This window comes from Apium graveolens, chromosome 8, assembly GCF_009905375.1.
Source record: "Apium graveolens cultivar Ventura chromosome 8, ASM990537v1, whole genome shotgun sequence".
Lineage (NCBI taxonomy): Eukaryota > Viridiplantae > Streptophyta > Magnoliopsida > Apiales > Apiaceae > Apium > Apium graveolens.
Window position 1 is genome coordinate 108,872,266 of NC_133654.1, and position 17,453 is coordinate 108,889,718.

Genomic DNA, 17,453 nt, shown 5'->3' on the forward strand with positions numbered 1-17,453 from the left:
GGAGAAGATTGCTACTGGTACCTTGAGAGGCTTTCAATTCACACCTCAATCTCCTGTGAGATCTCATACCCTCTATGCGGATGTTTGTACTCCTATAAAGGTTGCTTTGTGGTGAGGTGCTACGATTTTTTGAATTTTACTCTCATCGAGTTAGCTCACTTCCTTTTCTTTTCTTGAGCTATAGAGCAATAGGAGGTTGATGGTCAGTTCAATCAAGGGTTCCATCTTGGCAAATTCATTCCTTATTTTCTACGTACTCTAGCATTACCTTTCAACTAACTGGTCTATTTTTTTCTCTGGCCGGGATGTCCTGATATGGTTTCTGAGTAGTTGTAGTGCACTTATCGACTCCTAATCGCCAGGTGTGCGTTGTGTAACTCCAGCCATAGCCTGCACTCCCCGGAAAAGCATTTTTCACGTCTATTCAGTCCGCAAAAAAAGAAAGGGGCGTAACGAGCAGTCTACTCATGTACGAAAGGGGGATATTCCGACTCAATGCAAGAAGTTCCTTTCGTCGCCTCCCCCCTTACCGTGTAGCCCCTTCTTACTATTTACCAGGTACCCTTTTATAGATAGAGGATAATAGCCTTGTATCTTCTTTTATGCGTGGTTAATCCACTCACGAAGAACCTCTGCTTCCGTATCCACCGTCTAGTTCATTATTGATGGATTGTATCGGCAGTTTGGTTATAAACTTATTGAATTTCGGGAGACGGTGAGAGCTACCACTTTGGTCGTCTTCTTTCATTTCAAACTTCAAATTGATCGAATTGTTTCAAGGTTCTACGCAGGCGGTTGCGCGTTGTGAAGGATTTAGCCACTTGTGCCTGTTGTTGCTGTTGATGCACCTGAATTTGCTGCTGAGGTGGGAATGACCTCCTAGCTACAGCAACATTCTCGTTGGCATTGGCGTAGTCATAAGGGACTAAAAGTAGTTCGTCTTCGATCCGATCGCCCATTCACGTTTAGGTGTGATTCAAAGAGGCCGCGGTAACGAGAATCAACACTTTGATTCGCGTGGCCTTTGACATAACTCTTTTAAACCTTGATAACTTGCTTGTTTTCTTACTTCCTGTGGATACTCGTTTCTTTGCAAAGCTTATAGTTTATTTATCACCTATAAGGTGAGATACGGGAAATTGACCATACTACTTTGTCATAGGAAATAATGACAACATTGGCGACCAAGGAGTGGCGAAAGCAATCCAAGAACTCATAAATAGGCCTTATTCCTTGGGCTACTCTTAGTTTTTTTAATGAATAGTATAGCATGAACAACCAAAAGCCGCAACAATAGAATAGTATTAACGAAAGGCTCTTCCACTTCTATTTATTTACTATATAAGCTGTTCGACTGACTCGTTGGCTCCGCATTCATGAAATTCCAATATCAACAACATAAAGCAAATTCTTCGATCTTAATTTCGGGCGTATGGAATTCGTTCATCTCTAGTACTGAGAATCGAAAGGGAAGGGGAATCCATCAAGGTTTTTGGCTCGTAATAAAGCTAGGGTCCTGATCGAGAAACTAGTAGTCCTATCTATCCACCTCTCCAGACACAATATCTTGAGTACCTATGATGGTGACCACATCTACTGGCATGTGATATTTGGACATAGAATCGAGTCCTTGTGAATGGGCAGAGCCAGGTGCTCTTATTTTATGACGGTAGGGACGATTGCTTCCATTACTGACCAGAAAGACACCAAATTCTCCTTTAGGTGCTTCAACTGCGGTATAGGTAGAAGGAGCTAGTACGGAAAAACCTTTTGTATAAGGTTCGAAATGGTGAATTGAGGTAGAGTAGACCGATGATCTTGTAGTCATTTGGCCGGCTATTGAAAGAAAAAGCTTGCATCTGCTCCCCCTATTATATAACCGGTCCCATCTCTTTCCAAACCTAACGTGGTAGTTTCCCATCATAGGGCTTTCTATCTATAGATTGAGCCATTACCAAAGAGCTAGTTTCATTCATTCAGAACTCAGTTGACTGCTTCTATAGATAAGGCGGAGTGTTCTTATCCTTGGTTCAGCATTCTAGCGTATAGGGCTTTGGCGCTACTACAGCGCTTCCTAACTCGAAGCGCCTCGCTATGAGAATATAGCCTCGCACTAACGCTCGGCTAAGTCTTGAACCTTCGCGCTAACCGTTCGCTTTCTCAGTAGCAAAAGCGCTTCTCTTTGCCCCTTAAGTAGAAGGACAAGAAAGATGTTATTGGTTTTCTTCCTTCCGCTTCCTCATCTACGCTCATCAAGCCAGCTTTGCTCTTTGGGAGGTGAAACAGCGGTTGAGGCGGACATTTCGAAATGACAGCATTGAAGATAGATTTATATCTATACACAGTTACGGTTATCTCGGACTGCATTCCGGAAAAAGTAGCCTACTTGAGTTGAGGGGCGGGCACTCCTGTCTTTCAACTCCACTATACTATTCATAGTTGTGGGGGCACTGTGTACTTATAACCTCTACGATAAGCAAGTGAATGGGCCCGGTGCGTGGCGAACGGAACAATTCATCAAGAACATTTTTGCCTCAACTCCCTAAATAGGAAGGGGGACTTTAAAAACTTTAAAAACAGGGCTAATTGCTTCCCACCTGACTGTGATAGCCCTCTCGAAACCTTACCTTATTGGAGCTTTGTAACTAGTGACTGGGTTCCCGCCGCTAGAGCATTTTCCCAGTGCACGGAGCCCCAACGAGTAAGGTTTTAGTGGTTTATCATTGGGTCCATAACGTGAATCCTTCTTTTTGTGCTACTCCTAGGGCGGGAAGAAGAGAAGAAAATATGAGGCGTTCTCTTGGTTTCCTAACCTGTTACTTCTAAAGACTGCCCTCTCTCGGCTGGATGTTGGTCCAGCCTACTACGAGTATCCCGTATCCAGCAACCTATACAAAGGGCATCAAAGCCCTTTGTATAGGTTGGAGCTATGAAGCTGACGCTCTTTTTCTTAAAAAAGGAAAGGGCCTTTTCAGCTGATGTGCATGAGCGCACTTCCACTTTCCCTTTACTAGTAGGGGGTCCCGTGGTTCCTATGTCGCCGCCCTTCCCGGTCCTTTTCTTTTAGTGCTTCGACCTGAAGCGATAGCTTCTAGCTAATTCAGTGGATAAGATGGTTGCGCTCCAGCTCACTCAAGAATGGGACGGCAGTGGTCCACCGGCAAGCTCGTTCTGATCTTGGACGCAGTACATTGGAATCCTGAAGTACCACCACGAACGCTACCGCGCGCCCGCCTGCGGTGCGGTAAGGCACCACCCTATTGTGCCAGTAGCCAATTCCGGCATGTCCGCTTAGTTATCCTCATCAAGCCACTTACTTGATGTCTAGCTTCCCAACTGGTAGGCGGTTCCTTTTGCCCCAGATGAATGAATAAGGTAGAAGTCAGTTGATTCTTCCGAAGAATCGGAAGCGAAGCGCTATGCCGGGGCGGGGAGACGGGAAAAGAAACGGCTTCGAAGAAAGAAATTGGGGTTCCCAATACTTCTCCACGCTCAACGAGATGCGCCAACCTCGGGATGCTTTACTCCTAACCCCATAAGGTTCCGAGACGGAGCTTAACCTGAGTCTCGGTTAAGAATGGCGATGATCCACGTTTCACACGGTGCACGATTCCATGGATAGTTTCATTCGACATCGTGATGGAGGACATAGCTTATGATCATCGGCTTTGATCATGCCAATAGGCATTTTATTAGGACATTACACAATGATCCGAACACTTTATCTCATCTCTTCAATACGAATACAGTAACGATCATAGCGATCTCCTCTGGTACCTACTGGTACGTCAAGATCCAATTGGTCATGAACATCGTAAGGTGCTGCTCTTCGCGAATCCCAGCATACCCCTGGTTAGGATTGGTAGGCCCACCACTTAACTTTCACTTAGGCCCGGGCCAAGTAAGTTGGGGACCTTGCCGGGCTCCCCCCCTAAAAAAAATAAACTATACGTGAGAGTTTCCCTTCATACGGCTGGAATCATTCGCAGAAGCCCCGAGAGGCGTCCTTTCCTTGTTTGTTGGATTGGTTCACGCACGCGCAAACAAGCACCGGCCGCAACAGCAGGAAACTATGACCAATAGAGTAAGACACTTAGCTACACCCGCACGTAAAAGGAATGTGGTTCTGGTTGAGGCTTTCTTTCCCTTATTAGTTTATTAGTAAAGGGGCGCGGGATGTTCGCGGAGTCCATGCCTATCATATCAAAAGGGTCGTAGAAAGAGAACCCGGCCGCCTATTTTATTCGACGTTTCGGGGCGGGGGCCCGCCCGATTCGACCTACTTTTGGATAACAAGAAGGCGAGCTTCTCCGCTTTAATCACATAAAAGCCCAGTCAGCCACCAACTCGGTGCAGGTCACGTGACCTACAGTTTGGCCTTCGCTTTTTGAGGCTTCCTCTACCCACATCTCTATGTGTCCGCAGCACTTCCATATGGAGAAAGATAGGCTTACCATGTTCCATCAATAGCACCTAACCTATGCCGATTTTGGCGGACCGTGCTCCACCCCGGTGAACTCATGCGGTTTCGACGTGCCCAGAGACCAGAGGCGAATCCGTTCACGGTCCGTAGGACCAACACCATTCGATGGTGGGTGGCCCGCCCCGCCCAGAACAGTCATGTTTGACTGGGCTTACACACATTCGCTCACTTACGATGTCCCCCCTCATCTCACCCTAGCCCCACCAGGCCTTTTGCTTTTCTAACGTAAGCTCCAAGTCTTCACTGACATAATATGCGTGCTTTAGTAGGGTCAGGCAGAACCGTTGTTACCTGATTGGAACTCCCCCATATTGCTATCAATGTATTTATGTCGCACGACCTCTTAACATTACACCACTGAATCCTCAATCCTTTGCTTGCTGTGCAGTGACAGTACCAATATCCACTAATCATTATTTCCAGATACGGTTTCCAGTTGACATCTCTTCTAATTCGTCGATACGAGAAACAAATTGTTGTGTGGAGGAATCAATATCTCGACATAAGCCAAGAGGCAGATCTTGTGCCACTCCACCTGGTCGTATGAAACTGGTATGCATCCTGGCTCCCGAGACTCTTTCATAGAATTCCAACAATTTCTCCCGCTCCTCAAAAACAATTTCATAGGAATGGGGTTGATGCTCCCACATCCATAGTATGAGTAGTTAAAGCAAGTGAATGATTTGAAATTTGAGTTATTTCATGGAATAAGACTCGTATATATTGAGCTCGTAATGGTACCTCGCAATTCAAAAGTCTCTCTACGGCTGAAGAATGAGCGTGTTCTTGGGCCATCATAGAAACATAGGAAGGGTCAACGACGGAACGAACAACGAAACTTTACGACAGCTTTTTCTTACACGTTCACTTGAATTACATACACAAGTGCTCTCTGAATCGTGCAATAAGGTCACCCATAACACGGCTCTCTCACTTGAGTTATCTTAGCCCCAGGCCATGCTATTCAATAATTTTTTAAAAATGTCGGCGTAAGGTAACAACTAGTATTGAAAGCAGGTCGCCTTTGGAATATGAGTAGGGCTCCTAGGTGGCGCGTTCGTGGAGGCAAACCGAAGGAAGAGCAAAAGAAAGGTTGGGTGCTTGTGGGGCGAGGCCGCCCGGCCTCGAATAGGCGGGGGCCTAGCTCTAGCTCCGGGTCCCCCCTGCTTGCGGAAATGAATGGATCAGAAGGGGGCTGGGTTCTCGATTTTTGGGTCGGGCAGGAGGTGAGGCCATAAGAGAAGATTGCCCTCCCGGCAAGGAAGAGGAGAAAATAGTGTTGTCATCTATTTCGACTAGTTTCCTGAGGCGTCGGAAATCTAGACCGGTTCAGAGAATCACTGGCGCTATTTAGCCCTTCATTTCGCCAACAAAGAAGTCATCCTTGACGATTTCCCATTCCTTCCCCGCCTCTCTTCGCCATTCGATGCCTCTGCCTTCCCTTTCTATAACATACCCAGGCGCTCTCCTTTTCAATCACTAATAAAAAAAAGACCAATAAAAGCCCTATCTAAGTAAAGCTTCGTCTGTTCTTTTTCCGGCTCCAGGGGACTTTACTTGACCCACTCTCTAGTCTCCCGCACTGCTCAAGTAAGTGTGCGACTCCGTATGAGGACCTCCTTCCCTTCTACCCACTCTCCGTTCACACGGTTCTCAAAGAAGAGGAGGAAGGTTGGGCAGGAGGTACCACGAGCCCTCTGTACCACACATCTAACCAGAAGCAAGTGTAGTTCACCGGTTCCACCGTATGCTCCTAATCTCTCGGCAAAGATCGTGTGAGTGTGCAGTTATGCTTCGGATGCTTCGCCATAGAATAGATCAACCCAGTTCCCTTTTCTATTTTGGTGCACTCACTTTATATCTCCGATACACAAGGAAGGACGTGGTGGGAAGGAAGCAACCCTAGCCTCTGTCCGGCCGATTATTCCGCTGGCATCTCGCATTCACGCCCCCCCTTTGACTACCGCTCGGGGATGTAGTTATAGATACATTAGTCTTAGTGGGTGTTAGGGCGAAATCACGCACTAATATTCACGCAAGTATACGCGTTCACAAGTAATATAGAATACTTTCTAGTTCGTTCCCACAGAGACTCAGACTAAATTATTGTCTAATTAAACTCACTCACCAATGTATGATTACTTCTCAATATTAAGACACTAACACTTAAGATTGTTGATTAAATATTAACTATAATTAACTACTTAATTAATCACTTACTTAACACTTCAAATTATCAATAATAAAATACTCATGAGATCACAACTTCATTACTACTTCCTTCAATAGTCATTGTTATTACCTTTAGCATGTGACAGTGATGATATTAATCGAATAACACGAAACTGATAAAAGCCAACTTTCATTGTACAAATACCATTCTACCAAACATCCACAATTAAGATAGAAGTTGAATAGTCATCAATTATGTTGAGTTCCTATATGTCTACAGAAATTGACAACACAACGATTTAAGCACAAGTTATTCCTTTTGATTACATAGGGCAAATAAAACTGTTAGAGTTACCCACTAATCATGCACAACGTACATGAACCTATGCTAGCATGGCAAGTTCTAAATCTCGAGATCCACCGTCACTTCACAAGAGATTAACACCCTATCTTATATGTTCGTGACGCACATAAGACGAATACGCACAACCAATACTAGATATCATACAATCATCACACACTAAGGTATTAATAATTAACTAAAGAATACCATAGTAAATCCGTTGCAACCCCATGATCACGATTAGCCCATAATAGAATTTATCGTCATCATGGGTTCATATGAAATCATGATAAACAAACACAAGAAAATAATAACTAAACTAATTATATTAAAACAGAGTACGTCACAAGAGTAAATAAGTTCAAAGTAAGAAAACTAGCATCAAACGTTACAACAAAACAAGAATCACAAGAAAATATGCTTCCTCTTCGTTGCGGTGTGCTAAATCGGTCTTCTTCCTTATCTCCTTTGCTCCTTGCGTAAAAACACGATCTTCTTCAATCCACCCTTGTGAAAACGTCTCAAATCTACTTATATAATAGTCCCATAAAACTCAGATTACATAGAAGTGGAAACCAAACAGAAGTAGAAGTCCTGAAATAATATATCTTTTTTCCCGACCCTGCGCGGCCGCTCAGCATAGCTGAGCGGGCGCTCAGCTTCCTGCGCGGCCGCTCAGCATTGCTGAGCGGGCGCTCAGACCTCTACTAGAAAAAATCCTGATTTGCTCCGTTTCTTCGCCGTAATCTGCCCATTTCTTTCCTCACGCAATGGTGAACACATGCCAAGGCTTATTCTTGATGATTCCTCCCCCAAAATGCAACTAATACCCTGAAATGCATAAACACTAGAAAAACGCATCAAATACACAAAATACTTGATTTCAAGACACCAATTTAAGCCATTTTAAGACGCTCTAAGCGGTATAAAATGCCACTTATCACACCCCCAAACTTAAATCGATGCTTGTCCTCAAGCGTCACATACTCAAAAACAAATATAAAACATGCATGAATGCAATCTATATGAAAATGCAGCGATCCCCCTTACTACAAATAAACCAACCAAATTGTAACATGTCAACAAATGCAGTTAGACAACTAAAGATCAATAAACTCATGCAAATGGACATACAGCCAGAAACGTGGTGTGTGCAAATGCTTAACAGATATGCTTCGAAACTAGACCAATTATTATGACTCGACTATCCTCAAGGCAATCACATGATTATACAAAGAATAAAAATTCTAGGCATAAAGTGATATACAACACTACAAGAATTCTGGAGCTTATTACGGAATCGTGCTTTTTATTCACAACACAAATGCTTATTTGACCGTGCAATGAGTGAGGTCCACAAAAGACTTATATAATGGTATCCATGTCACGAGCGTTAGGTTAGCGGATCCCAGACTCTAAAAGCCTTAGGTCACTAGGCACAAAGTCCCCTAAGAACTTAATAACTCGAATACCACAGAGCCCACTCTTGATCAATTATGCATAAAATAATTTTTTTTTATAACTTCTGAGCAAGTGCGTTTCGCTCCATCTTGCTCAACCCTAGACTACTCGCACCATATGCGAGCCGGCTACTAGCCATTTGACGCCTAGCCACAACTAGCAACAAATTCCATTTTTTTTTTCTCCAAATTTTTTTTCTTTTTCATGCCTTTATCACTAAGAACCTATTGTCGAATTCTAAGCATAATAAATAGATTGATCTCGAAAACACCCAAATCATAACAACAATCTAGCCCTTACGCATTCTCTAAGACTTAGTGGAATTACAAGTGTTTCTAGCATGCATATCAACCTACACAACTTAATATCACTTTAATGCTATCACTACACTCGCATCAATATCACAATTCAGTCGATAAATCATTGCAAAAGGGATCATGGTAAATACATGAGCTACATGACATACATAACAAAAAAAACTATATGGCATAAATTATGCAACTATATGAACTAAACTATCATAAATATGCAGCTATATGACACACACACAATATTCCTTAACTACCACCCCCAAACTTAAAATCTTCACTGTCCTCAGTGAAGGTAGTAGAAAGGAACACAGGGTATACCTACTCGGAGTCATCATCATCATCACCCTCAGTGGGTGGAGTATCAGGCGGCGGGTATGCAGAGTCCTCACCAAAAACTGGCCACTGGATATCAGCTCCAAGGCCCCGAAAAGCAGTCCCTAACGCAAGGGTGAGCTCCTGAGCAAACCTGCTCTGTGTCTCATACATGGCATCCATTCGCCGTGAAAGCCTCCTATACTGAGCATCAGCCAACCCAGCACCCTTCTGAGCTCTCGAAAAACCAGCCTCATCACGCCTTAGCCTAGCCATAGTAGCACCTCGTGCTGGACGCCCTCCTGGAAAATGATAACCCAGCCCATGCTCCTCAGGCTCACCACCGGTCCACTCCTGCATCCCATTCAGCGTCCCGGAATCAATCGGAGCTGCCGGCAACTGCAACTGCTCATGAGCCGGCCAGTTCACTCCCACTGCTCGGCATAGCTTCGTAACCGTGGATGCATAAGGGATGTTCATATGCTTCGCTCCCCTCAAAAACTTCAGAATTCCTTGGTAGATAAACTCACCAAGGTCCACATAGTACTCCTCATTCAGAATTCCCCACAACAACTGTGCTCTCTCAACTGTGACCTCGTGTGCATGCGAAGAAGGCAAAATATTAGCACAAATAAATGCATTCCATGCACGGGCATACCTGTTCATGGCGATCTCCGGAAAGTGACGATACTCATTAGTGCCGGTCCTGAAGGTCCAAACTGTGCCCGGTCTATAAAGAGTCGCACAAATCAAATCCAAGTCAAAATCCTCAGCAGTCTTTTCATTCCAGTTCTCCTCCTCGGGTTTCCTCTCTCGCTATCCAATCACACGGCGAATCGCCGCAGGATGATAATCAACCGTCAGCCCTCCGACCACAGAAAACCCATTCTTTTCGGCCTTCGCGTTCGCATAGAACTCGTGAACCACACTCATCGGCACTGCTTTGGGCGACTCGCAGAAAGCTATCCACCCCTTCTCTGCAATTATGGGTAGCAACTCACCATCCCTCCCCGATGGTAAAAACCCTTTCTCCTTCAGAATCAGCTTCCCCAAAAGCCTAGTGTATTCCTCCTCCGCAGCTCTGTCAGTTAACCGAGGCCTTACAGCAGTACCCCTCGATGAATCAGTAGTAGGAACTGTGCTGCTGCTATCAATAATGTGTGCTCTCTTGGGTGCCATTGATTCGTGAATAAAAGTGTGTAAGAACTGAGTTTTTGTGCTTGGGAGAGAGTTTAAGTGTAGGAAGTTTGTGGGAGATATGTAGGATAGGTGTATGTATATATAGGGTGTGGATTAGATTAGGGTTTGGGAATTAAGGGTTAAAATGATGGGGTAGTGGGAACAAATCGTGGGTTTATGGGCTACAACTATTTTTTTTTTCTGAACTGTTAAAAAAAATTCTGGTACTCGACCCCTGAGCGGTCGCTCAGCAAAGCTGAGTTGCTGAGCGGGCGCTCAGCTTGCTGAGCGGTCGCTCAGCAATGCTGAGCGGGCGCTCAGGGGGTCACTGGAATTTTTTTTTTCAGCCCCTGTTTTCTGATTTTTTTGTGTTTTTGGATAGGTTATTAACTTCTAAGGGTTCCTGTAACAACAATTCATGGGTTGCCTCTCACGCAGCGCTTCTTTTTCGTCATTAGCTTGACATTTCGTACCCTTCTCAAGTAGTCAACAAAATGGCACTAACCACTTCTCGGTTTGCCATGTCCCCATAGTAGTGCTTCAAACGCTGACCGTTAACCTTAAATGCTTGGTCCAGATCATTCTCAAAAATTTCCACCGCTCCATGTGGAAACACAATTTTGACGATAAAAGGCCCAGACCACCTCGATTTCAACTTCCCTGGAAAAAGTCGGAGCCGAGAGTTGAATAAGAGAACTTGTTGCCCCGGCACAAATAACTTAGGATATAGCTTCCTATCGTGCCACTTCTTCACCTTTTCCTTATACATTTTGTTATTCTCGTACGCTTGAAGTCGAAATTCATCAAGTTCATTAAGCTGAAGCATTCTTTTCTTACCAGCTGCATCTAAATCCAGGTTCAACTTCTTCAATGCCCAGTAGGCCTTATGCTCAAGCTCCGCAGGTAGATGACATCCCTTACCGTACACCAACTGAAATGGTGACATACCAAGTGGAGTTTTGTATGCTGTTCTGTAAGCCCAAACAGCTTCATCGAGCTTTACAGACCAATCCTTCCTTGACGGACAAACAACCTTCTCTAGAATGCGCTTTATCTCTCTGTTAGACACTTCCGCTTGACCATTTGTTTGCGGATGATAGGCAGTAGCTACTCGATGATTCACATTATAACGCTGCATCATAGAAGTGAACTTACGGTTGCAGAAATGCAATCCTTCATCACTTATGATTACCCGAGGTGTTCCAAACCTTGTGAAAATTTGCTTATGAAGAAAATTTAGCACTGCCTTTGCATCATTTGTCGGTAAAGCTTTAACTTCGATCCATTTTGAGACATAATCAACTGCCAGTAAGATGTACTGATTATTGCAAGATGAGATAAAATGCCCCATGAAATCGATTCCCCAAACATCAAAGACCTCGACTTCAAGCATCACATTTAATGGCATCTCATCCTTCCTTGTCAAATTTCCCACTCTTTGGCAACGATCACACCTTAAAACAAACTGATGAGCATCCTTGAACAAAGTAGGCCAAAAAAATCCTGCTTGCAGAATACGAGCTGTCGTCTTCTCACCACCATAGTGTCCACCATAAACCATGGAATGGCAGTCTCGTAATATCCCCTCCGTCTCACAGAACGGGATACATCTCCTGATGATCTGGTCAGCTCCCTGTCTAAATAAATATGGTTCATCCCACATATACCACTTCACCTCATGCAGAAACTTCTTCTTTTGAGCAGATGTCAAATTAGGAGGCATTACATTGCTGACGAGATAGTTTACAATATCTGCAAACCATGGTTCTTCCTCCTGAACTGCAAACAACTGCTCATCCGGAAAAGATTCATTGATTAACGTCCTATCTTGTGAAGTAGAATCGGGATTCTCCAACCTAGAGAGATGGTCAGCTACTTGATTCTCAGTACCTTTTCTATCCTTGATCTCTAACTCAAATTCCTGAAGTAAATGCACCCAACGAATGAGTCTCGGCTTCGAATCCTTCATGGAAACCAGATAGCGAATAGCCGCATGATCAGTGAATACTGTTACTTTCGTACCAAGTAGATAAGATCGAAATTTCTCGAAACCAAAGACTATAGCCAAAAGCTCCTTCTCAGTAGTGGTGTAGTTTAATTGGGCCCCATTTAAAGTCTTACTCGCATAGTAGACCACATGGAAGAGATTTTTCTTGCGTTGTCCCAGAACTGCACCTACCGCATAATCACTCGCATCACACATCATCTCAAACGGTTCTGTCCAATCTGGTGCTGTAATAACTGGTGCAGTGATCAAATTCTTCTTGAGAGTCTCGAATGCTGCCAAACATTCATCATCAAATTTGAAAAGCACATCTTTCTTAAGCAAATTGCACAACGGATTAGATATCTTTGAAAAGTCCTTGATGAATCGCCGATAAAAACCCGCATGACCAAGAAAACTACGGATTCCTTTCACAGAATTAGGTGGTGGAAGATTTTCAATGACTCCCACCTTGGCCTTGTCCACCTCCAAACCCTTGCTAGAGACCTTATGCCCAAGAATAATGCCTTCACGCACCATAAAATGACATTTCTCCCAATTGAGCACCAAATTAGTTTCCACACACCTTTTGAGTACGGCGCGCAGATTATTCAAACATTCATCATAAGAATGTCCAAAGACGGAGAAGTCGTCCATGAACACTTCGACATTATTTCCAATCATGTCAGAGAATATAGCCATCATACATCTCTGAAAAGTGGCTGGGGCGCCACATAACCCAAACGAAACTCTGCGAAAAGCAAACGTGCCAAATGGACTAGCGAAGGTAGTCTTTTCCTGATCCTCTGGTGCAATACAAATCTGATTATACCCTGAATAACCATCCAGAAGATAAAAATACTCATGACCCGCCAACCTGTCAAGCATCTGATCAATAAATGGAAGAGGGAAGTGATCCTTCCTTGTGGCTTTGTTCAATTTTCTATAATCCATGCATACTCTCTATCCTGTAACTGTTCGAGTGGGGATGAGCTCATTCTTTTCATTTGCGACCACAGTGATACCTCATTTCTTAGGTACACATTGTACGCGGCTCACCCACGAGCTGTCAGAAATAGGATAAATGATGCCTGCATCCAGCCATTTCAGAATTTCTTTCTTCACCACCTCCTTCATGATGGGATTCAATCTTCGCTGCTATTCCACAGTTGGCTTACTACCTTCCTCTAGCAGAATTTTATGCATACAATATGAAGGACTTATCCCCTTGATGTCTACTATGGTCCATCCAATAGTCGATTTGAATTCTCTCAAAATCCTTAAGAGCTTGTCTTCCTCACTACCTGAAAGGTCAGATGAAATAATAACAGGTAACGTAGATGAATCACCTAAAAAAGCATACCTCAAGTGTTCAGGTAATGGCTTGAGCTCTAAGGTAGGTGCTTCCTCTATTGATGGTTTGAGCTTTCCTTCAGCATTCTTGAGGTCAGAAGTACCAAGAGATTCAAACGGCATGTCCAGCTTTCGCTTCCAGGGAGAAGCGTTCAGATATTATAATTGTTCATTTCCATCTTCATCATCGCTGTCAAAATCCCCCAATAAGGCCTTTTGCAATGCATCAGACATTAGCATGCGATCGAGTTCCGAAGTAACCGCAGAATCAATCACATCCACTTTTAAGCACTCCTCATCTTCTGTAGGGAATTTCATTCCCTTGAATACGTTGAAGGTCACATCCTGATCTTGTACCCGCATAGTAAGTTCACCATTTTGCACATCTATCAAGGTACGACCAGTAGCCAAGAAAGGCCTTCCCAAGATTATGGGAATCTTCTTATCTTCCTCAAAATCTAGAATAATAAAATCTGCAGGAAAGAAGAGCTTATCCACCTTGACGAGCACATCCTCCACTATGCCCCTTGGGTAAGTAATGGAACGATCAGCCAATTATAGAGACATGTATGTGGGTTTTGGATCAGGCAGATCCAACTTTTTAAAGATCGATAACGGCATCAGATTAATGCTTGCTCCCAAATCATAAAGGCACTTGTCAAAAGTCAATTTGCCAATGGTGCAAGGAATGGTGAAGCTTCCTGGATCTTTCAGTTTTGGTGGTAACTTTTGCTGCAGAACAGCGCTGCATTCTTCCGTGAGAGCAACGGTTTCAAGGTCATCCAGTTTCACCTTCCTTAAAAGAATAGTCTTCATAAACTTCGCATAACTAGGCATTTGCTCCAGAGCTTCAGCGAAAGGTATATTGATGTGAAGTTTCTTGAACACCTCCAGAAACTTCCTGAACTGTCTATCCAGCTTTTGTTGCTGCAATCTCTTAGGAAAAGGTGGTGGAGGATAGAGTTGTTTCTCCCCTGTATTAGCCTCAGGCAGAGTGTGTTCAACAATAGTCTTCCTTGGTTCCGCCGCTTTCTCCTTTTGCTTAGATTCTTCATCACTAATTTCAGCTTCTCCTTCTTTTGCCTTTTCAGCATCAGCAACTTTTCCAGACCTTAAGGTAATAGCCTTGACTTGCTCTTTAGCTTCCTTCCTGCCTGATACTTCCGTGTCACTGGGAAGAGTGCCAGGTTGACGATTGAGCACTGCATTGGCTAATTGACCGATTTGATTTTCCAAGGTCTTGATAGAAACCGCCTGACTCTTGCATAACAGCTTAAGTTCCTCAAAATCAGCACTAGTAGGTGTAGCTGTACTTCCCTGTTGAGGATATGATTGCCTCGTAGCATACTGCTGTGGTTGCTGGAATCCAGGTGGGTTAAACTGTTTACTCACTCCTTGCTGATATGGAGGCTGAATAGCATTCTGATTATTCCCCCAGCTGAAATTTGGATGATTTCTGTTACTAGGATGATAGGTCGCTGGCACAGGCTGCTGTTGTCGCTGATAATTATTCACATACTAAACAGATTCGTTGACAAGAGAACACTGATCCATAGCATGAGAAACTGCACAAAGCTCACAAACCATAGCTATTTGATTAACTCCATATGTAGCCAAATAATCAACCTTCATTGATAGTGCTTGGAGCTGGGCTGCAATAGCGGTGGCTGCATCAACTTCCAGAATACCTGCTACCTTACCTGACGTCATCCTCTGAGTTGGGTTTTGATGCTCATTTGCAGCCATCGTCTCTATAAGATTATACGCCTCAGTATAGCTTTTAGCCCATAAGGCACCTCCAGCTGCTGCATCGAGCATGGGCCGAGATTGGGCCCCCAAACCATTATAGAAACCAGTGATCACCATCCAATCCGGCATTCCATGATGTGGACATTTTCTCAACATTTCCTTGTAGCGTTCCCAAGCCTCGCACATAGATTCAGTAGGTTGCTGCGCAAACTGAGTAAGAGCACTCCTCATAGCAGCAGTCTTTGTCATCGGATAAAACTTCACCATAAACTTTTGCACAAGATCTTGCCACGTAGTGATGGACCCAGCTGGTTCAGAATGTAACCAGTCTTTAGCCTTGTCCCTCAGTGAGAATGGGAAAAGCCTCAACTTGATAGCCTCATCAGTCACGCCATTATACTTAAAAGTGATGCAGATCTCGACAAAATTCCTTATGTGCATGTTGGGGTCTTCAGTTGCCGCTCCTCCAAAAGAAACAGAATTCTGTACCATCTGAATAGTGCCCGGCTTGATTTCAAAGGTGTTAGCTTGAATATCCGGATGAGGGATGCTTGACTGAATGTCATCAATTTTAGGCCGAGAAAAATCCATAAGAGCTGGATCAGCTTGAACAATACGATCTCCCATGTTTACTGGTTCTTTCCGCTCAGTTCCTAAATCCAAATCCTCAAAATCTAACTTCTCCGGAATATCAAGAACTTCGTCTGTCTCCTCAGCTGTATCTAAAGTCCTCTTACGAGCACGAGAACGAGTTTGCATAAACACTTGCTAAAGTACCTGAAACACAACCGGAAATAATAATTAACTACTACGTCCTAATCACTGAGTCCTAATGACCAATGATGGTAAGTACATAAACTAAACAAATACGCCGAGTCCCCGGCAGCGGCGCCAAAAACTTGTTAGGGCGAAATCATGCACTAATATTCACGCAAGTATACGCGTTCGCAAGTAATATAGAATACTTTCTAGTTCGTTCCCACAGAGACTCAGACTAAATTATTGTCTAATTAAACTCACTCACCAATGTATGATTACTTCTCAATGTTAAGACACTAACACTTAAGATTGTTGATTAAATATTAACTACAATTAACTACTTAATTAATCACTTACTTAACACTTCAAATTATCAATAATAAAACACTCATGAGATCACAACTTCATTACTACTTCCTTCAATAGTCATTGTTATTACCTTTAGCATGTGGCAGTGATGATATTAATCGAATAACACGAAACTGATAAAAGCCAACTTTCATTGTACTAATACCATTCTACCAAACATCCATAATTAAGATAAAAGTTGAATAGTCATCAATTATGTTGAGTTCCTATATGTCTACAGAAATTGACAACACAACGATTTAAGCACAAGTTATTCCTTTTGATTACATAGGGCAAATAAAACTATTAGAGTTACCCACTAATCATGCACAACGTACATGAACCTATGCTAGCATGGCAAGTTCTAAATCTCGAGATCCACCGTCGCTTCACAAGAGATTAACACCCTATCTTATATGTTCGTGACGCACATAAGACGAATACGCACAACCAATACTAGATATCATACAATCATCACACACTAAGGTATTAAACAATTAACTAAAGAATTCCATAGTAAATCCGTTGCAACCCCATGATCACGATTAGCCCATAATAGTACTTATCGTCATCATGGGTTCATATGAAATCATGATAAACAAACACAAGAAAATAATAACTAAACTAATTATATTAAAACAGAGTACGTCACAAGAGTAAATAAGTTCAAAGTAAGAAAACTAGCCTCTAACGTTACAACGAAACAAGAATCACAAGAAAATATGCTTACTCTTCGTTGCGGTGTGCTAAATCGGTCTTCTTCCTTATCTCCTTTGCTCCTTGCGTAAAAACACGATCTTCTTCAATCCACCCTTATGAAAACGTCTCAAATCTACTTATATAATAGTCCCATAAAACTCAGATTATATAGAAGTGGAAACCAAACAGAAGTAGAAGTCCTGAAATAATATATCTTTTTTCCCGACCCTGCGCGGCCGCTCAGCATAGCTGAGCGGGCGCTCAGCTTCCTGCGCGGTCGCTCAGCATTGTTGAGCGGGC

At 43.3% G+C, this 17,453-nt stretch overlaps 1 non-coding gene across 1 annotated transcript; it reads left to right on the forward strand.

Moving 5' to 3' along the window:
* The first annotated feature begins 15,474 nt into the window (after nucleotides 1-15,474).
* Nucleotides 15,475-15,581, forward strand: LOC141681360 (small nucleolar RNA R71). The gene has a single exon (XR_012558800.1). It is a non-coding gene; the product is annotated as a small nucleolar RNA R71 (small nucleolar RNA).
* The last annotated feature ends 1,872 nt before the right edge of the window (nucleotides 15,582-17,453 follow it).